The 26,466-nt window shown below is 40.4% G+C and overlaps 1 long non-coding RNA gene across 1 annotated transcript in view; it reads right to left on the reverse strand.

The window, feature by feature from the left end:
- The window catches only part of LOC135176457 (uncharacterized), a 70,217-nt gene that overhangs the window by 4,259 nt on the left and 39,492 nt on the right, over positions 1-26,466 (reverse strand). The window contains exon 2 of the long non-coding RNA XR_010302662.1: positions 25,567-25,731. This is a non-coding gene — a long non-coding RNA (uncharacterized LOC135176457). The remainder of the gene's footprint in view (positions 1-25,566; positions 25,732-26,466) is intronic.

The following is a 26,466-nucleotide window of genomic DNA, read 5'->3' on the forward strand; positions in this document are numbered from 1 at the left end:
ATTTTGATCTTTACTCATTATAGAGATGACAGAGCAAAGGACCTCTTTCACCAATCTCATTACCCTAAAGTGTTTTTGCTTGAAATCTACACTTATAAGAGAAAGATGTAGAATGGATAAATTACTCCAACCATAGCTTCTACCTACACTGTGGCACATCACTGTGTCTCGCTTTTCCATTCAGAATTTATAAATGGCCTCTGGTGAGGTGCACAAACAAGCTAAATGTTGCAGTATTTCAGCTGCATTGCAGTGATCAGATTAAGGCAGAACAATTTCTGAGTTTAAAATCTAAAGAGTATCATCTTTATCCTAAAGTCTTTGCTTATTGTTTAATACATCTGTATTCACCTCCAGCTTAAGGCAACAAGAAATTAGCTCTTCAAATAGTATGTGTAGATTATATCCCTGCTAAAAAAGATTATATAAAATACACCGTGGCTGTAGGATGTGCTAAATAGGACAGCTCAATAGCATGGCACACAAAGAAAAGAATATTTCATTTTTAATTATGCAAAAAAAGTAATATTAGCATCCAATCGCTTTGCCAGCATCTTTACATTGCAGTTTGATCCATTGGACTAACAAGAAACTTGTACTAAGAACACTTTTCCTTTTTAGCATGCACAATATGACTTCATATAAAAAAAAAAAATCAACCCGCAGGACCTGGCAGTCAGCAGCACGTTCCTAGGGGGAAATATCACACATTTTTGTTTTCTATGGTGAAACACAGGCTGGAGAGGCTCAGTTGTCATACCCGCTGTTACCACCTATAATTACTGTTAAAGATTCATGTCCTGTAATGATCCAAGACACTTCTGCTATCTCTTTCCAGTGACTGATCTGAAACATCTGTCATCAACACCCGCATGGCTAAGAGAGCTATTTTGCTCAGGAATGATAAGGAGAGCAGACACTGCCACTGAGTTACAGTATGCTATGCATGCAAAATCAAAAACATCACACAGCTTTCTCCAGCTGCAAGATTTAATAGCAGCTAAATTGAAGCCAGTAGCATTTTGTTTTGCAAGCTGGCAATGTAAACATATTTGTTTACAACCCTGTGGCTCTACAGGTCTGATGTGGCAAAGCATCAGCAGAGGAAGACAAACTGGTTCTGGGTTCTGCCTCTAGCCCCTGTCAAATCACTCCTGATCTGATAGAGAAAGACAGAGTCAGAACTTGCCCCTGTTTTGCTAGTTTAGATAATGTGCAATTATTCTTTCTGCCTTTTACACAAGACGCCAAGCTCAAGAAACTTGATTGCATGGAGAGACCTTCCACTGATGTAAAAGCATTTGTAGGACAAGCTTTTGAACAGATCCAAAAGTCATTAACCTATATGTGTTGCACTTATTTTGCTTTAATGAACAAAACATGTCAATATATTTGTAATGTGTAACCATTAACGACATGCTGTCTTCTCCAGATTAAATAACTGAAGGCCAGATCTTATACAGAACTTATTGAAACTATTTGAGTTTGTATAACATTAGAAGCTACCTCTAGTATTAATTTTGGCTTCAGATTCAAACCAGACTGATACAGCTTAGGGGAAATTAGCATTTGTTTCATTACTTTCCCATTCACCTTTTCACATGATGGAGAGAACAGGACAGGTAAAATTGAAGTGGAGAAAGACCTTGGAGTCCTGTTGAATAGCAAGTTCTGCAAGGGCCAGCAATGTGCCCTTGTAGCCAAGAAAGCCAATGGTACCCTGAGGTGCATTGGGAAAAATATGCCCAGCAGATCTAGGGGGGTTCTTTTCCCCTTCTACTCTGCTCTGGTGAGACTACGCCTGGACCACTGTGTCCAGTTTTAGCCTTGCCAGTTCAGGAGGGACAGAGACCTGCTGGAGAGAGTCCAGCAGAGAGATACAAGAATGACTGGGGGACTTGAGCATCTCCCCTATGAAAAGAGACTGAGAAACCTGGGTCTGTTTAGTCTGGAGAAGACTGAGAGGAGATCTCATCAGTCTATACAAATATCTGAGAGGTGGGTGTCAAGTGGATGGGGCCAATCTCTTGTTGCAGACCAGCAGAAATAAGTCAAGGAACAAAAGCTACCAACTGGAACATAGAAGGTTTCACCTCAACACAAGGAGAAAATGTTTTACAGTGAGGGTGATGGAGCACTGGAACAGGCTGTCCAGAGAGATTTTGGAGTCTCCTTCTCTGGAGACTTTCAAAACCTACCTGGGTGCATTCCTGAGCAAACTACCCTAACGGATCCTGCCTTGGCAGGGAGATTGGACTCGATGACTTCTGGAAGTCCCTTCCAATCTCTAAAGTTCTGTGATATTGATCCTGTCCTGGCTGTGGTAACAAAGCTTTGCTGCACATGTGGGTCAATGTCCAGTTTCCAATGGACTGGTATGAACTTGAGAAGGTTTTTCAGGTAGGCAGAGCTAGCACAATATTAATATCTGTTTGATGCTGAGAATCAAGAGTATTTTTTAAAAAGTGGTTTGATAAAAAAAAAAAAAAAACCCAAATAATAATTAAAAATACCTCCAGGAAGACATTAGATTTGTACATATGTGTTTGTTAATGTGTGTGCTCTTGTGCATGCATTTGAATTTTTCTTTCAGAAAGAAATCATGACATGATGAATGAGTTCTGGTTCTGTTTTCTTCCTGTTAGTGTATATGAAAAAAAAAAATACCAAAAACCAACTGAAATGAATCCACAAAAACTTAGAAGACAAAGGTTAAAAGTGGAAATATTTTGGATTTTGCTTTAATTTTATTTGAAAAGTACCTCTTGGGTTTGGGAAAAATATAAATGAAAAAGAAAAGAATTCAACAAACTCCTCCTTGTCACTGTTTCTATTTCACCCTCTCCACTTTTAATATATTGAGTAACTTCATTTGGAATTCTGCATATCTGAAGACATGGGGAAACATGAGCTTTGACTTTTGAGGCTCCTTAGAGGACCCTTTAATGGCAGGCAACAGCCACACTGAAATCCACACTAGCTTTACCCATCACCTAGCCTAGACTGCTGGAAGTAAAGAAATCCAGATAATTTAAAAGTTATGTAAATGAACATTAAAAAACATTTTCCATCAAAGTTCAGATATTGAGAAAATGTAGCACTTTAAGATAAGGAGCTCCCATTTAATTGCCGTGGTAAAAAAACATATACATGTACATTTCTTACACAAATCACAATATTTGGTCTTGAAAGGGACTTTCTATCAATAAAGCAAACTCCTGAAACACACACATTTTAATCAAAATTCAAAGAGTTTTGCTGCAGTGGAGTTCCCATTTTAAGCAAGCCTTCCCCTCAGCCTTGCCCAAAACACACGTTCCTCCGAGTGCCCAGCTTGCCCTGCCATTCCAGATCATTAGCGTGATCCCTACTGACATCATATGGCAGTGAACAGCTCCACTTTGAGCCACAAGCCAATATCAAGCTGTTAATGATGCCCTCAGCCCAAAACATGTATTTTAATGAATGCAGTGGGAACTTTCAGTTCTCAGCATGCAGACATCACTGGCAAATAAACACTCAAGGTTGTGTCTTGCTGCTATACCTCAGAGAAACAAATATACTTGTGCATATACATATTCAAAGACTGACCCTTATTGAAGTGGGAATATGTTTTGTTTTACTCTGCAAACTCAAAATGGCTCTGGGATGCCACCTGAAGAGGACACAGTATCTTAGAAGTCATAAATAAATCTGACAGCAGGTTGTGGGGGAGAGAATTATAGAATCCACCAGGTTGGAAGAGACCTCCAAGATCATCCAGTCCAACCTAGCACCCAGCCCTAGCCAGTCAACTAGACCATGGCACTAAGTGCCTCATCCAGTCTTTTCTTGAACACCTTCAGGGATATCGACTCCACCAGCTTCCTGGGCAGCTCATTCCAATGGGAAATCACTCTCTCTGGCAACAACTTCCTCCTAACATCCAGCCTATACTTCCCCTGGCACAACTTGAGACTGTGTCCCCTTGTTCTATTGCTGGTTGTCTGGGAGAAGAGACCAACCCCTACCTGGCTACAACCTCCCTTCAGGGAGTTGTAGACAGCAATGAGGTCCCCCCTAAGCCTCCTCTCAGAGAGAAAACTCTGGGGTTTTTTTGCTATATTCAAGCTTTGGTGGTTTAATATTTAATATTATTGTAAGCAAGTCTGAGATGTGCGAGCAGCCCTCTGTAAATATTTTGAGGTCACAGAATCACCTTAGTTTCCTAATACTAGGTCAAATGGTATGGAGATCTTTTAGCAGCAGAAACTTGTAGCTCATTGAGCAAGAATTACATAAACACACACTTTCTTCTGCAAAACTCACGTTTTGTTGTTTTTTTTCTTTTCCATGTTGTTTTTTTGTTTTCAACAATGAATGGACTACAGATCGACAGTCAGCATTTAAACACCTAATGAAGGAAGGCAGGCAGATTAAATGAACTATGAGATGGCCATATGCAGAGAGGGCTGGCCTTTCTGAAAACCTGAGTGTCAGCCTTCCATGTCATGAAAACTCATAATTGAGGTCAGATATTCGAAATGAATATGACTTTATTGAAACATTTTCAAGAGTAATGGTTGTCTAAAAAGGAGAGGAAAAGAACAACTGCAAATTTAACTTTGCATTTCACCCCACAGGAGAGAAAAATCATGAACTGGACAGGCAGCAAAACACACTATGATTTTACTCCTCTTCCCTGACCTGGAGAATTTGTAGGTTGGGTACATGGAGCAAACTGTAGTCCTGTCTATGTATCTGAGACTTCCTTTCTTCACCTTCACCACTTTTTTCTCACTTCTAGCAAGACACAGTCCAGAAGTGTTGCCACCCATTCCTTGTAGTGCCATTTGGGATATTTCTGGACAGGATGAAAGGACATCAGGAAGGTTGAAGAATGCAACTCCCTGTGTCAGGAGTGAGCTGCAGAACAATGATGCATGGGACACAACCCAAGTAACACTCAGGATCATCAACAGAAATGGGAAAGCAATCAGAAAGTATAAACTACTTTTCTCTACCCTCTTTGCCATGCTTGCTGTGAGTATGAGGGAACAATCCTTCCTCCATAGCAGTGAACAATTTATTGTAGCAAGGGGAACCTAACTTTATATTCCACATTGCCATATTCTCCTGCAGCCTGAAGGAACAAATCATTCTGAGGATTAAAATGATCACAAAGCTGCTCTTCCTTTAAAGCAAAACAAGCCCAGTAAAATAGATGCATCTTGTGATATCAGAGCTGTTGTGTCCTGTAGCCAGAAGTTTCAGTCAAAGTCATCTGAATGAAAACAATGCACATGACTCTTCCTTTCACTGATGCTAAGCTATGAGATGCACCTGAGGACACAGAGCTTCAGAGGAATCAGATTTCTCAGCTGAAGATAGAAGACTGGAAAATAAAGGTTCAAGAAAAAGAACTAATTCCTGATAGGACAAAGACAGATTGTCATGTCTTCTTGCCATTTGGAATTAAACTGTGTTGTCAATGTCCTTAAAGGTCAATGCTTGCCATTTATTTGTGTTAGAGGCTTATTCAGAGATTCTCTCAACTCAGTTGCTGAACAACCAGCAGCCTGTCAGACATTAAGAACTTGTTCACAGAATTATTGTACAATTAATAGATCAGACTGTCACAGAAACCATGTGTGTCTACACGTAGTGTGCCTGCAGACAGAAAGAGAAGAAGCAGAAGGAAGAACCAAGTGTTGAAAAATTAAATTAGCACTTATTTATTTGTAAGTGAAATTTTCTAGGGATGCATTTCACAAGATGTCTCATGCATGGGGCTTAATGCCACCCAACACAGATGATATGAAGAGATTTTGCTGTTTCTGAAATCCATTTATAATTAATAGTTTAATTAATGTCCTAGGGCACAGATCTTTAAACAAACAAACAAACAACAACCAACCAAACCCCAAAACAAAATAACCCATAACCAACAAAACAAATAATCAGCTCCCCCAAGAACAAAAACAACGCAGCAGCCAAGCACAAATGTTTCTAAGAGGCCAAATGGAGCTACGCAAGAGTGGAGAAGCCATTATTTTATTTCATTGACTGCTAGGAAATCTGGAAAGATTAGCTCAAATGGAGATCTCTCTGCTGTGAACACACACAAGCAAGAGAACTCATCCAAGACCCTCTAACTCACACCCTTAAAAAAAACCCAAAACAAAACAAGTCCTGAGATCACACCTTCGGCATTTGCTTTTTAGAATTTTCAGACAGTTGAACTTAACAAGTAAACTACAGAATAAAATTCTTCCCCCAAACCAGCTATGAGTAGTTCAGAAACTTGGTGCTTTGGTTTCTTGCTGTGGTCCAACAGGCTTCCCAGAGGAGTTGTAGGGTCTCCTTCTCTGGAGACTTTCAAGACCTGTCTGGATGCATTGCTGTGTGACCTGCACTAAATTATGGTTCTGCTCTGGCAGTAGGGTTGGACTCAATCTCTGGAGGTCCCTTCCAACTCCTGATATCCTGTGACTTCTGCATTTTTTGTACTGTGACCCTTCAACAATTGTTTATGGGTGTGGAAATAAATAGCTAAAGATTTTATTCTTTGAGCTTTCCCTTTCATAGCACACTAGCATTTGGTCATATTTCTCTCACACAATTATATATTGTTTGTGTCCTTCACACACACATTTATACACAAAGCAGAGAATTTGGAACTCTTGTCTGTTTAGAAAGAAACTGAGCATGGCTTCAGGCTCTATGAAGCAATGGCAGTTTGCAACCATTGTCCAATTTAATGCGCTAATGTCTGCACAGAGATTGGAACATCTCAGGCATAGTATAAATTGTGTGTATTAGCATGAATTTATCTGACTTCATGGTAAGCTTCACACTTTTCAGTTTTGATGCATCTCTAAGGTCTTATCTGAATTTGAAACATTTTTAAAAAATCAATATTTAAAAAAACCCACATCTGTCTTTGCACAGATGAAAGTTATAAACCAAACCAACCAATGAAGCAAAAAGAAACCCCAGGAGAATGTCAAACTAAGACAGCAGTTCTCTGTTGCAAAAACAGTTTAGTAATACCTCTCCAAGGTGGAGTAGGAAAAAGGTTTTCTTGCCATTACATGTGCAACGTGTATGTAATTTTCTTGTATACATAACTACAAGCAATGTATTATATTTATCAGTGCAGATATAATCAAGTATTTCAAGTGTATTCCTTTCCAATTTTTCTGAAAGTGCCTCAAAGAAATTTCCAGATGCTGCAACCTTGCAGCTGTAACACCACGTTAGAGGATAATGGCTGGCCTGCACTTGGCAAGTTATCATTAGATCATATTGACACCTCAGGAGTCTCACCATCTCTCTTATCCACACTTGCCCTCGTTAAAGATGAGGTCACAGGTCAGACTAATGACTTGTGTTTCTTTCTCCTAGACAAACAAACTGGAGTACAATCCCCACACTAGTATGAGGAGAGAGTCCATAATGCAAGACCTAAAGTGAATAAGATATGACTGGCCAACATGCTGGCAAAACCAGCATTCATATCCTTAAGGAATAAAAAAAACTGAACCAACAAACACTGAAGTATTGAGGCCTACATATTTTATCTCACCATGCTCATTGCAGCACTCTTGCTCACAGTGGAGAATTTCTTTGATACAGACATAAAATGTCCTTCTGCTGGATATTCTCTATCTTTTGTTATTCCTATATTAGCATTCATAATAAGGTACTCAAACTGCAAACACCACCAAAAAAAAAAAAAAAAAGTATACTCAAATTGCATTTATAGCAACTTTTTAAAGCAACCTTGTATTTTTGGCTGATTTCTGTAAGAAAATAAATACATAAAATGTCGATGGTCCTTGCTAATCTGGGGTTATATGCTAGACTTTGATCTCCATGCAGGAAAGATGATCAGAAAACCGTATAATGGATGTCAAAGTTTGACACTGATCGTCTTTTCCTTGGCTCTTTCATTTACAAGATTACATTCATGTGGCAACTTTGATGGATCAGCATTAAATAAGATAAGCCACTAGAGTCTCTTAGAATGTCGTGACAGTACATTTTCATGAAGATGTGACTCAAAATATGAAGAAGCACAGAAAAAAACACATTGAAACTCATTCTGGGGATATTTTCTGGAGTTGCTTACTTCCTAGTTAAGGCTAAGGATGGAGGGAAAGACATGTAAAGGGTTTTTTTTAATCTTACAGCAGTGAAATGTAGTTTGTTAAATATTCATCAGTGGCTGTATTGCATCTCCTCACTGAGCTAGGGGAATCTATTTCTAAATAAGTGGCAGAGCTCATACATGTTTTTAGCCTGAGGCTAGCTCTCTGATTTTGGGGCAATAGGAACATAAACCAGGCTCATGCTTCAAGAATCCTACCTCAATCCACCCAATCCCAAGACTAGGACAGCATCAGCAAAGAAGAAAGATCTCTGTTTTTCTTTCTTTGATCTCCCTTACCTTATTGAAGAAATAACAAAGCTGAACAGAAGGGTCAGGTCCTCTATAGGCTCTGAGAGCTCAACAACTTTGAAGTCTGGAAACTGCACAAGCAGCATTTTCTCAAAAATGAATTGAGGCTGTGTCTCTGTTTTAGCAGAAGAGAATCTGCCACAGAACCTTCTAAACATTCTATGACAGGGACCTCCAGCTCCAGCCCTTTTCAGCACAGAGAAGAACAATATCCAGTTCAGACCTAATCCCTAAGTATGCGCCCATCATCTTTCAGTCTTCTTTCCTTCTCATTTCAGAGTGAAATCAATTGAATACACATATTTCATTAGGACCTCCTGTTTCCAGGGAGGAAATCTGCAAAGATAAACTTTACCAGATTTTCCACTCATTACTTTGGTCCCTGTTATTGAAGTTACTGAAGCTTTGCTGCCATGTCCTATTCTTTGATACTCCAAGATTAACTTGTACTAGGGTCATAGTACAGCTGCAACTCCAAATTAATATCTCTCCACCTTGGCTTTCTCTCAGCATCTGGCAAATGAGGTGGCTGTTCCTATATTCTGGTCCTTTCAAGTCACAATTCTGTCCGTCACTTCAGCTTCAAGACAGAGGTTTGGCTAAGAGATGTCACACATGCACAGTCACACTGACATTTCCTCTAGTGCAATGACTCTTTCAAAAGGGCAAATGTTGTTGTTGCACAGAACTTAATTATTTTAGGTCCTGTCTTGAGAATGCATAAGAACTATACTAAGAAACTGAAGATTGCCACTAGCAATCCACTCTCCTCCAGCTTCACACTCTGTTTCCCATTTATGATTCTCTAACAAAACTTGAGAGCCACGTGGATTTTTTTAATGAAACAGATCAAACAAACAAAAGTTTTCCTTTTCCTTCAAATGACTAATAGACTACAAGACAGCAAGACACAAACCAAGAGGAGGCTGAAAAAACAACACAGGAACAATGAGCCACATTATTCACTGGAATACTGATAGATACACAGCTATTACTGGGAAAAGCATGATAATTGAAATAGAAATGCAGCTACTGATGGAGTGGAACTAAATAGCAAAGTACATGTAAAGATAATCAGGAATGAACTTGTATCACTGAAACTGAAGGGGAAACTAAAATTAGGCTCTGCCATTACCCCAGATGGAAAAGTCTGATCTGGGAAGAAGGTAGTGGAGAGAGATTATCATAGTTGAAGGTAGGCAGGGATGCAGTATTGCATCCATCTGTCAGATAAACACCATTTCCTGCAGAGACCTCCAGTTCTACAGGCTATCATCTTAGTTCAGCAGTCAGCTTGAGAGAAGAGAAATGACTTCTGAATCACCTAGATCCTCCATTACAAGGAACAAACTCTTTCTGACTCAACTTAAACATGTGAGATGGGGTGAGAACACAGCATGAGCAATTAGAGATGAGGAACTTAAACTTTTAAAGTCTGCATCTTTGCTGTCAAAGGTAAGATTTGGAGGCTCAAAGGGTTACTTAGTCTTTTGTTTGAGGAAGAAAATAATCTTCTCGCCTGACATAATTCTTCACACAAGGCCAATCTAAATATACCAGTTTTATTACCATACCACTTACAGTTCTGAATGAATCAGAAAGATTACTTACCTGGGAATTATCACTATCTCCCAGTTTCAGAGCTAGGAATGATAAAACTTAAAGATAAATAAACAAACAAACAAAACCCCAAAACATACCAACAACACAAAAAACCAAACCCAAAATCCCCAGTCAAACAAAAAACTCTGAGACCAGTCTCATGAATTTGCCACCAGCTGCTCTATTTGTTTACCCCCCACTGTCCTCTCTTCAATGTACAAGCCTTTAAGACAGGCACAGGAGGCACAAATTGCAGATTACTCTTTGACCCCTGTAGACTTCAATCAATAGAATCACATGTGACCTGAAAATTAAATCTCTAGAGATTTCATGCATGTGAATGACAGTGCAAATTGCAGTTCTATTAACAAGGCTGTAATCCTGTTGCACAACTGTATCACTCCAACTGAAACGGTATTAATATTGACACTTGACAACAGATGCATCACTGGGAGGGGAAACAGAACATGAGTTAAAATAGAGCAAATCTAATAAACCAATAACAGCACAGGACATGGTTTCATTCTGCTATAAGCTCTGTATATTGTTCTTTGCTTTTCTTCCTACTGAAATATTTTAGATCATTTTGCCTTGCAACGTTAAATGTAAAGAAATTTTAGAGTATTAAAGGATCCAAACCTAATTAAACATAGTTCATCGTGTAAATCCACCCATTCTCTTAAGGTAACACTGAGCATGAATCAAAGCTTCATTATTAATTTATGGCTTGCCATATCCAGTTCTTGAATGTGTGTTTTTTCTCTGCTCCTAAGAGCTACTTTCATATGGAAAGAACTGCTTGTAGCATCAACTAGGTAAGTTCACCTAAGGACAGATTTTTGCCTATGGCTCTCAGTGGTCTATATGAAAGTCTTAACTTCAATGAAGCATGAACACAACAAAAGTTGCTCGGCTGTTCTATAGGGATCATTCCTAAAGCCTAGTGGCAGAGAGAAGATAAATCAAGATGAAGTAGCCCACCTCGATAGCAAAGCTAGGTGATTTTGAAAAACTGCAAAGTAACTTCTCCTGTTAGTTAAAAGTTGGTCATGAATTCATATCAACAATTTAGATTATCTCTCAAAAAATATTAAAAATCTCAGAGTGAAAAAGATCCACACAGGACTTTGTAATCATAGAAACTATTTATCAAGAGATAATGCTTAACTCAGTTTTCAACTTTGACTGCAATTGACACCTTTAACAAGCCTGGATTGATCTTTTTACTTCTTCCTCATCACATAAAACTAGTGGCACCTGAAAAAGCAAATACTAGGTCAAATGCTCATGTAACCCAGCCTGCAATACACAGGGCTGAAGTTAGGAATGCAAACCAAAGACTTTGCACTATGAGGGAAATGCACTTGTAACTTCTGTCATTCAAATTTAGATCTGTGAAAAGGTTCCAGCAACATAAAAGGTGAAATAAGATGATGACCAAACAGGTCCAAACAAGTGATTCTCCCCCTTTACTCTGCTCTTGTCAGACTCCACCTGGAGTACTGTGTACAGTTCTGGAGCCCCCAGCACAAGAAGGACATTGAACTGTTGGAGCAAGTCCATGAGTCGAAAGAGATGTAAGAATGACTACCTCACCCACCCAGCTTCAGAATGTAACCATTAATTGTGTAATGCCATTCTATAACCCTTGCAGTGGTGGAGATCTCCAGTTTTCCAAGAGAATTGATGTCTGTTTTTCCCATTGAAACATCTCTTGGTTTCTAAAACATGGCAACTCTTATACCTTTTAAACCCATATTTCCTTCTACACTTGACCATGAGATTTAAAAGGACCTCAATCCCTTCTTTTACCACATGGCTAAGGACATGTTTGCTACTCCCTGATGACCACTCAGATGCTCTTACACTCAAAAGACTCCAGTGAAGTGAAAGCCCACTTTATTCTGTGTCTGTTGACTCATGGTGATGGACGACTTCTCAATTTAAAATGTGAGAAGTTTGTGTCCATATATATATGTTTTATATATATATATATATATATATATAATGTAGTCACTTTTGTTAAAGACTTAATGGTATTAGTATGAGACTAGCACATAGGCAGTACAGGCACTTAGACCTCTCTTGCCTGACTAAAATTTCCAATTTATTTCAATTTAATTCATGCATTGAAAAACTACACTGAAACATATAAGCCAGAAAATAACTTCTTCTAGTATTTGATTTAAACATTGTCATGTTAAGAGAACATTTAGAGTCCTTCTTATCTGAATCAGAAAATCAGATCTCTGTACATGAGGGAAACAAGAAAATCTGTCTTGGATTCGAATATTTCCATATGATGCCTAATTCCAGGATTCAAACACAGCTGCTCCCTGTGATACAGAATGCCTCTTTAATGCATGCAAGCCTTCCTGAGCACAAATGGAAAAGCTGAACCTAATGCTCCTCATCTTCACATTCTGATACAGAAAGCGGATCAGATGAAAGTGAAAGGTTACTTGATGCTTTCTTAATCCAATCAATATTACAGGTCTCAATGTGTCTTCAGTGAATCAGTGGCATGGAAAAATACCTTAAAGTGCAAGACTCATCCCATCTACTCAGCTAAAGTAAAAGGCAATCCCAAGTCCTGGAGGCACCGAACCTGAGTGTTCAAGTTCTGAAGAAGGTTCTGGTTCAATAACCTCCAGTTTCCTTAGTTTCCAGCAAAACTGAGCCTGCAAAGCCTCAGAAAAAAAACAAAACAAAACAAAACACCAAAGTCCAAGCTAAAAAACCTATAAAAAATAATTGAACAAGCATTTTCCTGCATCACTGAATTAATATCTCATAAAGCATTAACCATTTATAATGCATACAGGCTTTCCCTTGAGGACTACTGGAGGCTTTTGCAAGCATTTTCTGCAAGAGGCAGATGTAATGGTGTTGGCTTCCACATTTGCAAAGATTAACAACAAATTTCTCCAGATTTTACAGTCTCTCTGTGTGTGTGAATAAGTACAAGGAGTTTGAGGTACCCATTTCCCCATGTTGCCTTCCAGTGGCTTTCTCTTTCAGGGCAGGAGAGACAGTGTATTCATATCGACTGTGAAAATGCTTTATCTCAGACAGTGTGGGCTTTTACACCAGGCAGAGCATCTTTGCTTGAATATGGCATTTTAGGTATTATTTCTTGGCTTTTGTAAGTAAAGAGGAGAAAAAACATAGTGGAATCAGTTCATGGACATCAAGCACTGAAAATATAACAGGAATGAAAAAGTAAAAAGAAAAAGCTGACATCTCCCTTTTGTATTTTCCATCAAATTGTGTTTTCTGTGGACATCATAATGGCGTGCATTCTGTTGGCGTTGCTTTGGTTGATGTGGTTGCATACCAACATTGCTACAGCACATTGTGTGATTGAGTAGGAGTCATCTTTCCAGAAGACTTAAGATATCTGCATTGGTATTTCAAACTGCAATCTCCTAAAACAAGGAGTGGAAAGTTGTCACCAAGAGAAATCTAGCATGTGGTAGGTATCTCATAGCACCATTGAAGGCCTGGTTGGGGGCTGTCTTGCTGGAAAGCAATTCCATGGAGAAGGACCTTGGATGTTTGGTGAACAGAAAGCTCTGCATGGGCCATCAATGTGCCCTGTTGGCCAAGAGAGCCAATGGCATCCTGGGGTGCATCGGGAAAAATGTGTCCAACAGGTCTAGGGAGGTTCTTCCTCCTCTACTCTGCCCTGGTGAGACTACATCTGGAATACTGTGTCCAGCTTTGTGCTCCCCAGTTCAGGAGAGACAGGGAACTGCTGGAAAGAGTCCAGCAAAGAGCCATGAGGATGACTAGGGTACTTGAGCACCTTCCCTATGAAGAGAGACTGAGAAACCTGGGGCTGTTCAGTCTGGAGAAGACTGAGAGGAGATCTCATCAATGTGTACAAATATACGAGAGGTGGGTGCCAAGTGGATGGGGCCAATCTCTTTTTGCTGGTCAGCAGAAATAGGACAAGGAGAAACAGGTACAAACTGGAACACAGAAGGCTTCACCTCAACACAAGGAGAAAATGCTTTAGAGTGAGGGTGATAGAGCACTAGAACAGGCTGTCCAGAGAGGTTTTGGAGTCTCCTTCTCTGGAGACTTTCAAAACCTACCTGGATGTGTTCCTGTGTAAACCACCCTAGAGGATCCTGCCTAGGCAGGGAGCTTGGACTTGATGATCTCTGGAGGTCCCTTCCAACCTCTAAGGTTCTGTGATTCTGTGAAATCAATGAGAGAGGCACTGAAACATACTCCCAGTTGCAAGTATGCCTCATTTTGAATTTTGCTCTCTCTTCCAGTTTGCAGATAAGCAGTTGCCACCAAACTAGTCCACATGGATTTTTCTTCTATATATATTTCAAGGGGATAAGAACTAAAAGTGGTAGGGGCTAATTATGGTACTTGAACAGAAGAATCTTGATTGAACTACATCAGGAAGGATGGTAGGAAGAAAGACCTGATTGAAGAGACTTAAAATGGAAGAGACTGAATTACCCTTTTAAAGTTTCCAGAGAGTCTGTGGCTTGTTGAGAGACTGTGTTTTACAGGGGAAAAACAAATAGAACAAGACACAACCTAAAATCACCACCAAATGCAAGGACTCTTGCTTTACATTACTTTGAGTTAGTGCCACAAGCACTTTGCAGACATGAAACTGAGAGGGATTGCAGCTGTTATGACTGTCTGGCTCCAAACTTCCAGGAAATTTCTAAACCCTGAGGGAACTGGAATACAACATTAATAGTACTTAAGAATACAATGGGCTGTATTTCATCTCTGTTCTCCCTGGATGGTGTGATCTCTGGAGAGGTGGTCATCTGAACTTTCCTGGGTCTCTAATGCTTCAGGGTTTAGATATGTATCTGTAAACAATTCTCTTAAATTATTTTTTCCCCCTTTTCATCCCTAATGAGCCTTGTAGAACTGGTCAAAATATTTCTAAGTCAGTTACCTCCCATTCAAACTGAGATGTGGTTGTAAGAGCTGCTTGATCTTGATTTCTTCCCCATCTCATAAATGTTTGGATGGAAAAATGCTGGAAGAGATTACTAGTTGATAGCAGAGCATTTACAGAAATTTCATCCTTGTTTCTGCTACACCAAATGAGATATGGTCTAGTTTCCAATATTTTTATTTGCTAGCTTTGCCTTTCACTTCTACAAAGGTAGTCTCTTGGATGAGTTAATCTAGATGGATTTACAATGGGCCCATGTGGACAGCAGTGGCAGAAAGTAAAAAGATATGATAATCTGTTGTTTCCACAGAAGGGTCAGAGCTGGAGACCTGATCAACTCAGGTACCAGATGCTAATTATCATCTACCTATCCTCCCACTCTTGAAACTCATTTATCCTCTGAACGGGAAATGACCAAATCAAATTAGGAAGACAAACAAATTGTCTCTCCTGCTTAGACTCTAGTTAATCTTGATCTCTGGTTTGCCTTCCTCTCTATCTTGTTTTATTCATTTTCCTTCTTTCTTGTCTCTGAATCAACACTACATGTTAGTCTGAGAGATACTTTTATATATCCTTCTTGTTTACTGACACTTAGCTAGACAGCTATTAGAAATGAATTTGAGGATTAATTACATCAAAGTCTGCTCCTGCGCACAGAATTAGACTATTGCCAGAGCTAAGGTCAGAAAATACGTTCAAGAGGGTGTCATCCTTCTCCACATTAGGATTAACCATGTGAGGCAGTGTGCTCCTCTGTTTACAAAGGCTGATAGTAAGGATTGATCACTGCTGAGGGCCAGACTTACAGCTTCCCCTCGAAGAAGACACCAGTGAACTTCACCACCAGACTCCCCAGGCTAGGTCTCACTCTTCCACTTAAAAGGATTGCTGTGTGAATTGTGACAACGGCAGCTGATTGTGGAGGAAAGTGATCTTTCCCAGCTTTGCTTCCATGTTTATTTTCTGTTTGTGTTTTTCAAGACTACTTTTGCCCTAACAGATTGTCCAAGCCCAGAAGCAATATCTAGAATCAATTGAAATTCAGGAAGTTTGTTCAGAAAACAAATTCTAACTGCATTAATAGTGGCTTGATAAGTTCAAAAAACCTCATCTGGGAAACTAGAAATCTGAGTTTTATTCTGTTTCATCTTCCACTACAACACTGAATGTTCCTTTAGTGCAAGAAGAACATTTCTTCCATTAAACTCTCATCAGCCAGCATACAGTTACTTAGAAAAACAGAAATTATCAACATGTTAGGAGATACAATGAGGTCTTATTCTGCGTGACTCAAATTTGACCATAGATTTTTTTTTTTCCATGCAGATGTGCAAAATAACTCCCCACAAAAGTATCTCAGTTATCTTTCACTTATAATACCACTTCTTGGAAACACAGAGGTCAACAATTAATAAGCTCATTAAAACTTACAAGCTGCTTTGATTAATATTTCTTGTCTAGTTCCTTGAGAAATATACTCTATCTCCCAGGCTAATGAAGACAAGGCAGACTTATTTAGGTGTTTGTTAACAAAGCTGATTTGCATATAATTAACTGAAAAAATCCCTGTATTTACAACACAAACTCTGCCAATCTCTTTTGCAGGAGTGTTTTATGTAAACAGGCTAACTCCAGGCTGAATTAACAAAACAAGATACGGTATTTCAAAACTAAATTAAACTCAAAGGGATACAATTTTTGGGGCCATAACTGATAAAAAATAAAGCACATCTTGGAAAACTGCCCCTTTTTCAAATGCCATTTATTCCATCATGGAGGGGTTGGGTTTATTTTTTTTTCTAGTATGTTCTCATTCTTTTAAATGGATAGATTGGTTTAAGACACTTAAAGACTGTCAAACCAGATTGCTCTTGCCTCTGACCTACTTAGGGGAAAAACCAGTGTCATTTCAGCAAAGCCATGCTTTTGCACAGATCACAGAATAATCAACGATGGAAAAGACCTCTGAAATCATCAAGCCCAGCCTATAACCTAACATCAGGACATCAGCTAAGACATGCCACCAAGTGCCACAAACAAACTTTTCTTAAAGACCTTCAGAGATGGTGCCCCCACCACCTCCCTGAGCAGTGCCTTGCCATGAGGAAGTGCTTCCTAATATCCAACCTAAACCTTCCCTGATACAGCTTTAGACCATGCTCTCTTGTGCTGTTACTAGTTGTCTGGGAGAAGAAAGGGCCCAACCCCACCTGACTACAACTTCCCTTCAGATATCTTCTATAAATTTACCTGCCACACAGCTTGAAGCTCTGATTAGCACAAGTTATATGAAATAATTAGTATAGGGTGAGCAGACCTTCGTTTAAAATATATTCCAATTCAAATCAAAATAAAAGCATGGGCCTTTTGGCATTCAGCCTGGAGGAGACTTAAAGAGGACTTTTTCACTCTCTACAACTACTAAAAAGGAAGTTGTAGTCAAGTGGAAGTTAGGCTCTTCTTCCAGGCAACTAGTGACAGGATGAGAGCATGATCTGAAAATTCACCAGGGTAGATTTAGAATGGATATTAGGAAGCACTTCCTCACAGAAAGAATGATTAGGTACTGGAATGGATTGCCCAGGGAGGTGGTGGAGTCAATATCCCCGGAGGTCTTTAAGAAAGTTTGGATGTGGCAGTTGATGGTATGGTTTAGCTGATGTCACGGTGTTGGGTCATGGACTGGACTTGATCTCAGAGGTCTTTTTAAGCCTCTATGATTCTGTGATTCACTTCCCATTTTGCAGGCTTTTCAGCACATTGGTCATCATGATTCAGAAGGACACTCAAGGGACCATTTTAAGACTCAAGATGATCCAAACAAAATAATCCTAAACTAAAATTCCCTCTGTCCAACGAAATCTGAAATATTAGGATCATAAGGGGTTACACAACAACATAACAGTAAAAGGCGTGTAAATTTTAGATCAAGTACTTCAGAGACACACAAGTGCTTGTATTTCATGACAATGCTACAGGATCTTGTATAACCTTGGTCATGTAATTTTTCTGAGACTAAGAGATAACAGAATAGATTTGAAAAACAAAGCAAAACAACACAACAAAAACTAAACCAACCAAAGACAAAACACCAAAAGCTGCAACTCTATTAAAACTTTACCTACACCGTCTTACATAACAAATGCTTGATCTTGACAATTACATTCAACTTTCAGTCTGTCTCTTCTACAATTACTCCAATGGTTACTTCACCTTCCCACTCTATAGAAATTTCTCCCACTTATTTATAAAACAATTCATAAAGGAAAACAGACAGCATGCAGAAGACAGTAAGTTTTAGGAAATTTTCCTGAGGAACTTTGTCTATTCACCTGGGAACACTCAAGGTACTGAGCAAGGCATTGTTGCCCTTAAATAAATAAAATTCCATAATAAAGCAGAAACAGCCAATGATGAGCAACAGAGCTTCCAAATATTCTCTGCTTTAGTTGCCACTGCAGCAACAGTATGCAGCATGAAGAAGAAAAAGAACTTATTAAAGAAAAGCTCGTGGGCACAGCAGCATTTGCAGTTACGGACTTGTTATGTGAGATACTAAGTTGTTAACAAAGTCTGCCCTCTGTGGGGAGAAAACCAAGCAATGAACAAACAAACAAATGAACCCTCACAAAATCATCAAAAAGGGTAGCGAATCTAATGTTTGGTCGGAACTGAAAAGAGAGAAATAAACCAAAACATGGTCCACAACAGTGCTGGAGGGAACCAAAGAGGGGAATGGGAGCACGGTGGAAACAGCATGCAGAGTTTGAGGATATTCCACTCTGCTATGCTTTTTTAATATCCTTATCTCAGAGTTATTTTGTTTCTCATCAGTCTCCATAGTTTACATATAAGAAGCTCAACACAACCTTTTGCTACTGCTGACAGCCCACTGGTGCGTGGCTGAAAAGTGACCTGTTTGCAAAGCAAGAAGAGACCAGTAAACTGCTGGGGACAGGCATGGTCTCTCTGCTACTAGTTTAAGTCATACCCAGTCACCCAATGCAGATAACAGAGAAAGGAAGAAAAAAAGTCTGATTATATCCAAGTGAAAAAGCTCCACACCAAATTAAATCATTTGAAGTAAAAAGAAAAAAAACAAACCAATAATATAATTACTTTTGACTTTGGAATGTTATGAGGAAGTTAAAATATTCCCAAGTGGAGATCTGCTTCAAAACAGTCTACTGTATACAATAATTTATTATTAATAATTTATAATATAAATTATAAATTACCATTAATGATAATTAATAATTTCATTTTCAGTTTATTACAGCTGAGGCACTGTCAGTCAGGAACAAGCTAAGCTAGTCTGTGAGAAATACTCTTGTGACTAGTCCTAACGAGTTAAGTACAAAAGCTGGTGCTGTGAGAGGGACTGACCAATATAAGAAGCAGTAGTCAATTATAATTAGCAGCCAGCACATTGATTATCTGGTGGTGCTAAGCACAATCCCACAAGAAAGAAACCTGAGGTAGCGACTCATCATTTTAACCTGATCTAGACTGTTCTTATTTCCCTTCTACAACATTTGCATAACTTTATCAACTCGTAGATACTGCCCAGGAAAGAAAAAAAAAGGCATTAAAAAAAGGAATTAAAGTATTTCTCCCACTAGTACTGAATAACTGCAGTCACAAACAGATGAACGGACATACATGCATCTTATGCCAACTCTCATTTAGCTGATTCATTATTAATAGTAAATTGCTTCTCTAGCCACAATCACTACTCTCTAGAGTCCACAAAATACAATAAATATGAATCAAGCCACTTGCAAAAATTTACTCCTGGAGATGAATGAATATTCCTAGGAAAAACCTGCCTGTCACAGTAACACATAGATGAAGAGAGACTAACCTCAGCCTCAACGTCTGAAGTCTGAGAGGGCAAGACTGCTGACGCTAGGCTTGTTCCAGGGAAAACTATGATAAAGACTCATTCTGTAGAATTCTTCACACAGAGCTCATTCCTAAAGCTGACTTTGTGCTGTTTGTGCACCACCACAATGCTGTAAGGATAGAGCTGTGCAAAGGGAATGAAATACTAAAGGATTAGGCTTCAAGAACCTGTCTCACAACTTCCTTTGAATTGACCCAAAATGTTGATGCTGTGTTTACTGGTGTGGATAGGGAGTCCACACTAAATCTAATTAAACTGATGAACAAAAGGGCCCTAAAGTATGCAGAACCACGAAGACTGCCTTTTAGGCTGTTCACTCTGCATGATTGTGTCTTCTTAAGGCTTTCAGAGAATTTCTTTTTGGAAACAGTGAAAGAGTGAAAAAAGGACTTTTCTTTCTCCTGCAAGGTGAAGGAGTTAGATAAAACACCTCATTAATTATAGGGAAATCATCACCACAGCACAGGAAGCAAAAGAGTCCAGACTAATCTTTTTTTTCATATTATTGTTCATCCACATTGACAAGAAAATAAGTTATAAATCAAAATCAGAGTACACTTGACGGTTTTATTTTGTAACTCATCTTACTACTGTGACAGACTGACACTAATTAGCTCTTGATGCACAGGGAATAGGTTGCTGTGGCCAATGGATCTCATTAACCATTGTAAAATTTTCATGCCACAACCAAGTATGACAAAGAACTGAGACTCGAGCAAATCACCTGTCAGCAGCTATAAGCATCACCAGAGAGCCATGGGTGCACAGACCAAAGGGCATAAAAAGTATCCGTAGAGCCAGATGCCTTGATTTTTATGGGTGTACTAATTTATTTTCTTGAAGGAAGAGAACTTGCTGAAGAGAAAAGCTCAGTGGCTGCAGTTTCTCACCACTACTTGAGCCAGCTGATGAAGAGGGAAACTGAAGGCACATCGAAGCTTATGGTGCTGGTCTTTCATGAAGCCTGTATCAGCAGATGTGCCATTTCAAGGGTGACCCACTTTGTGATCACCTTAGGGGGAGGGAATGGAAAAACCTATTTTGGATTTTCTCCTTTGCCTAGATTTTAATTTGTGTTAAGCTTACAAGAAACTAATTCTTTGAGACTCACCAAGAATGGTTGGAACTGCCCAGCAGCTTCATTAATAAAAAGGAGGAGAGAAGAAGATTCAAACAAATCAAACAACAAAAATCCTAAAAAGTCAAGTGGATCATTGTAATAGATGATTCCTTTCATAAATATCTTTCTAGGTCAGCCAAGATCCAGCAGCCACAAAGTTTCCCCCAACAGCCTTTACCTAAAATATCAAATACCATAAAAGCCAAGACAGGCTCTCAGATCATCTTACACAAAAAGTGGAGTGTGACTGAGTCCCATGATTAAATCAACAGGGAAACCATGATGATGGTTACGTGAGCCTACCAGGGGGGCAGCCCTGCTTGACCTGCTGCTCACAAATAGAGAGGGGCTGGTAGGGGATGTGGTGGTTGGAGGCTGCCTGGGGTCCAGTGACCATGAAATTATAGAGTTTTCAATACGTGGAGAAACCAGGAGGGGCATCAACAGAACCTCCACACTGGACTTCCGAAGGGCAGACTTCAGCCTATTTAAGGAACTAATTCAGAAAGTTCCTTGGGAAATAGCCCTTAGAAACAAAGGGGTCCAGGAAGGTTGGACCTGCTTCAAGAAAGAACTCCTGAAGGCACAGGAGCAGGCAGTGCCACTGAGCCGGAAGATGAGCCGACGAGGGAGGCAGCCAGGCTGGATGGGCAGGGAGCTGCTGAAGGAATTAAAGATTAAAAAGAGAGTGTATCACCTTTGGAGAAGAGGGGAGGTGTCCCAGGAGAAGTTCAAGGAAGTTGCTAGGTCTTGTAGAGGAAAAATTAGAGAGGCAAAAGCCCACTTGGAGCTCAGGCTGGCCACAGCTGCCAAGGAAAATAAAAAGTGTTTCTTTAAATATATGAATAGCAAGAGAAGGGCCAAGGACAACCTCCAGTCCTTGTTAGATAGAGAGGGGAATAGAGTGACAAAGGATGAGGAAAAGGCAGAGGTGCTTAACACCTTCTTTGCCTCAATCTTCACTAGTGGGACAGGTTGTCTCCAGGACAGCTGGACTCCTGAAGTGGTGGATGGAGTCAGGGACCAGTACAGTCCCCCTCTAATCCATGAGGAAGCAGTAAGGGATCTGCTAAGTCACTTGGATTCTCACAAGTCCATGGGACCGGATGGGATCCACCCTAGGGTGCTGAGAGAGCTGGCAGCTGAGCTGGCCAAGCCACTCTCCATCATTTATCAGCAGTCCTGGCTCACTGGAGAGGTCCCTGAAGACTGGAAGCTGGCCAATGTGATTCCCATACACAAGAAGGGTTGTAAGGAGGAGCCAGAAAACTACAGACCTGTGAGCCTGACCTCAGTGCCAGGCAAGGTCATGGAACAGGTCATCTTGGGTGCCATCACAAAGCACCTACAGGATAGCCAAGGGATCAGGCCCAGCCAGCATGGGTTTAGGAAGGGCAGGTCCTGCCTCACCAACCTGATCTCCTTTTATGATCAGGTTACCCACCTGGTGAATGTGGGGAAGGCTGTGGATGTAGTCTACTTGGACTTCAGCAAAGCCTTTGACACTGTCTGCCACAAGAAGCTCCTAGCCAAGCTGGCAGCTCATGGTTTGGACAGATTCACTCTGTGCTGGATCAAGAACTGGCTGGATGGCAGAGCTCAGAGAGTGGTGGTGAATGGTGCCACGTCCAGTTGGCAGCCAGTCACAAGTGGTGTTCCCCAAGGATCAGTGCTGGGCCCAGTCCTGTTCAATATCTTTATTGATGATCTGGACGAGGGCATTGAGTCCAGCATCAGTAAGTTTGCAGATGACACCAAGCTAGGAGCAGGTGTTGATCTGTTGGAAGGTAGGAGAGCCCTGCAGAGGGACCTGGACAGGCTGGATGGGTGGGCAGAGGCCAATGAGATGAGATTTAACAAGGCCAAGTGCAGGGTTCTGCACTTTGGCCACAATAACCCCAAGCAGCGCTATAGGCTGGGGACTGAGTGGCTGGAGAGCAGCCAGGAGGAAAGGGACCTGGGGGTACTGATAGATAGTAAGCTGAAGATGAGCCAGCAGTGTGCCCAGGTGGCCAAGAGAGCCAATGGCATCCTGGCCTGCATCAGGAACAGTGTGGCCAGCAGGACAAGGGAGGTTATTCTTCCCCTGTACTCAGCACTGGTCAGGCCACACCTTGAGTACTGTGTCCAGTTCTGGGCCCCTCAATTCAAGAAAGATGTTGAGGTACTGGAACATGTCCAGAGAAGGGCAACGAAGCTGGTGAGGGGCCTGGAACACAAATCCTATGAGGAGAGGTTGAGAGAACTGGGCCTGTTTAGCCTGGAGAAGAGGAGGCTCAGGGGTGATCTTATTACTGTCTACAACTACCTGAAGGGGCATTGTAGCCAGGTGGGGGTTGGCCTCTTCTCCCAGGTAACCAGCAATAGAACAAGGGGACACAGTCTCAAGTTGTGCCAGGGTAGGTATAGGCTGGATGTTAGGAAGAAGTTTTTCACAGAGAGAGTGATTTCCCATTGGAATGGGCTGCCCAGGGAGGTGGTGGAGGCACCGTCCCTGGGGGTCTTCAAGAAAAGACTGGATGAGGCACTCAGTGCCATGGTCTAGTTGACTGGCTAGGGCTGGGTGATAGATTGGACTGGATGATCTTTGAGGTCTCTTCCAACCTGGTTGATTCTATGATTCTATGGGCTTTCTGCCCTTCAAATTAAGCTGCCCCTTGGTTGCAGCCACAGTGAGCAGCTGTATCACAGCCACTTAGGTGATAATTTGTTTCTCCACTGACTGCAGTAGATGTGTGTACCCCCATTATGGAGCGTCAGCAGGAGCAGCAAGTCACTGCTGACTGCCTAAGACCTCCCCCAGGCCCTTTGTTATGGCAGAAGTTTCCCAGCTGAAGGACTATATACCTGTGTTACAAACAGCACCTCCATTGTCCCATAGCTTTTGTAAGAAGCATGGAACCAATTGTACTTAAAATGTGTTTTGTGAGAAGGAAAAAAGCCAGCATGCTTTGTTACACCTTATCATGAGCTGGTGTAGAGGCTGGTAGGTCCTTTGGCTTATGGCAGCTTGAAGGAGGTAAAAATTCAAAGACTAATACACTAGAGCTATGAATGGATTCATTTTCTTAAAGCTCATTTAAGCCTAAATGTTTGTGCTGGGTGTATTTAGTTTCTTTTTTTTCCTAAAGGGTGACTTCTGAGCTGAAAGCAGGCATCAACTTTTTACTTAAAAGGTATCATGTAAAAGATTGGCTTTTAACTATTGTTTTTTCCTTTCAATTTGCAATTTAAAAAAGTTATAACAGATCAAAAGTAAGCTCTCAGGTAACCTCAGTGATCCAATTGCTTTTATACTTCTCTTTCCTGAGCTGAGACACAGAGTTTAGAAGGCAGGCATCAAGAAAAGATCGTTAGTGCTTTCTCAATTTTTGTTTTACAGGTGAAAACTAGATACTTTTATTTTATTCCCTTTCAGAGAGGCTTTGGGCTGTTTTAAGTAAGAAGCAAGTGAAATGCCTTCTTATGTTCATGGTACAGCAGACAAGAAGGTGGACTTCTGCTATCTACCCACTACATTCCAGGTTCAGCTGAATACTTCAAACAGAAGACATTCTGGTGTACAGAAATGGAGTATCTTGGACCCCGTTTCTTTCTGGTCAAGCCTGTATACATAGTTATTTATTTATGGCATTTTTAATAGATGGAATATCAATATTTGATGATGTCCTATGAATCATTAAAAACAAAGAAAATCAAGAACATGAAATACAAACTTCTACTTTTAAGCGACGATAGGGTTGTGATATCCATGCATAAATCATTTGGTGGCCAGTTCCAGCTTTCTGAGATGGAGTTAAATGAACAGGCACTTCAGTTAGTTTACAGCATGTTTACAGCCACGTTCATAGGACCAGAATCTGACCAAGAGATTTCAAAGCAGAATGTAATAAAGTTATCCCAGAGCAGCGTGTGAACTTCTAGCTCTTTAGAAAAAATAGACAGATAAGATAGATAATCTTTGCTTAAGAAGGGACAAGAAAATTAAGTTTAGATACATGTGCCTCTCTTTTGCTTTTTAGCTCATGATAAACAACAAAGACCAAGGTTTACCTTAAAAAAAATTGCTCTAAAACAAGGGGAGAAAAAGCAAACCAAACCCTTTGAAAACATGAAATAATTTATCTGAAAAGAGTTTTCTGCATTTTCTGCAGCTGTATATGCTCTTATAATTTGACAAATAACATACATTAGATTTGCTGCTGCTGTTGTTTAGTTGTTTATTAAACAAAAAGTGTTTGTTAGTCAGTAGGATACACTCGTTTTCCTTGCAACAGTGAACTGAGATAAAGTCCACAACAGCTAAGTATCTTATCTATATGTAGCCTGGAAGAGTTCATTGCCTAAAATGATGGAGGATAAAACAGGGGGGGCAAGGCTAATACCGTAGTTTCACAGATGTGGGCTGATTCCCAGAAAAAGAAAGCAATTAAGTGATTCCGGTAACACAATGACTAAACCTATCTCTTGTGTATCCTCTCTCTCTAGCAGTAAGTACATCCCTTTGTTCCAGCAGATTTTGAAGACCATAAAACTCTGTAGTAACTCACCTTCTTTTCTTTGTAGAGAGCTGAACACCAGCCAGGTAAATGTGTGAGAACACAGACAGCAGAGAGGGAATCAGGTTTCAGGGCAACTGAAGTGGAAACTTCTAGAGGATTTAATGCAAAAATCAACCAAACTATTAAGGAGAACTCAAAAGAGACTGCAGTCACCTGTAAAGAAAGACACCAAGATTCAGCTTTTGCCCCATGTGGTTTGGATCACTGTAGTCATATTAACAAATTGAGTATTACTTTTACAAACCCCAAATTAACTTTTGCAAATATGTTTGTATCCAAATTAACTTTTATCATAACGCTTGGAGAGCGGACAGGCTCGAGATTATTTTACTTTTAAAAGGCAGTAAAATAATAACCCTCTGACTGAATTGGAGAGGAATACAGAAAAGTGTGTTTAAAGATGTACAGGAACAAAAATACCAAATACCTTAACATCCTTAACACACAGAATCAACCAGGTTGGAAGAGACCTCCAAGATCATCCAGTCCAACCTGTCCCCCAGCCCTATCCAGTCAACTAGACCATGGCACCAAGTGCCTCATCCAGTCTTCTCTTGAAGACCTCCGGGGATGATGCAGCAATGAGGTCCCCCTTGAGCCTCCTCTTTAGGCTAAACAACCCCAGCTCCCTCAGCCTCTCCTCATAGGGTTTGTGTTCCAGGCCCCTCACCAGCTTTGTCACCCTTCTCTGGACACATTCCAGCACCTCAACATCTCTCTTGAATTGAGGAGCCCAGAACTGGGCACAGTACTCAAGGTGTGGCCTGACCAGTGCTGAGTACAGGGGAAGAATAACCTCCCTTGTCCTACTGGAACACCTAACACAGGCACAGGATACATAAGAATTCTTTCAAAACCTTCCCCCTCAACCAAGCCAAACCACCAACC

Source organism: Pogoniulus pusillus, chromosome 6 (genome assembly GCF_015220805.1).
Source record: "Pogoniulus pusillus isolate bPogPus1 chromosome 6, bPogPus1.pri, whole genome shotgun sequence".
Lineage (NCBI taxonomy): Eukaryota > Metazoa > Chordata > Aves > Piciformes > Lybiidae > Pogoniulus > Pogoniulus pusillus.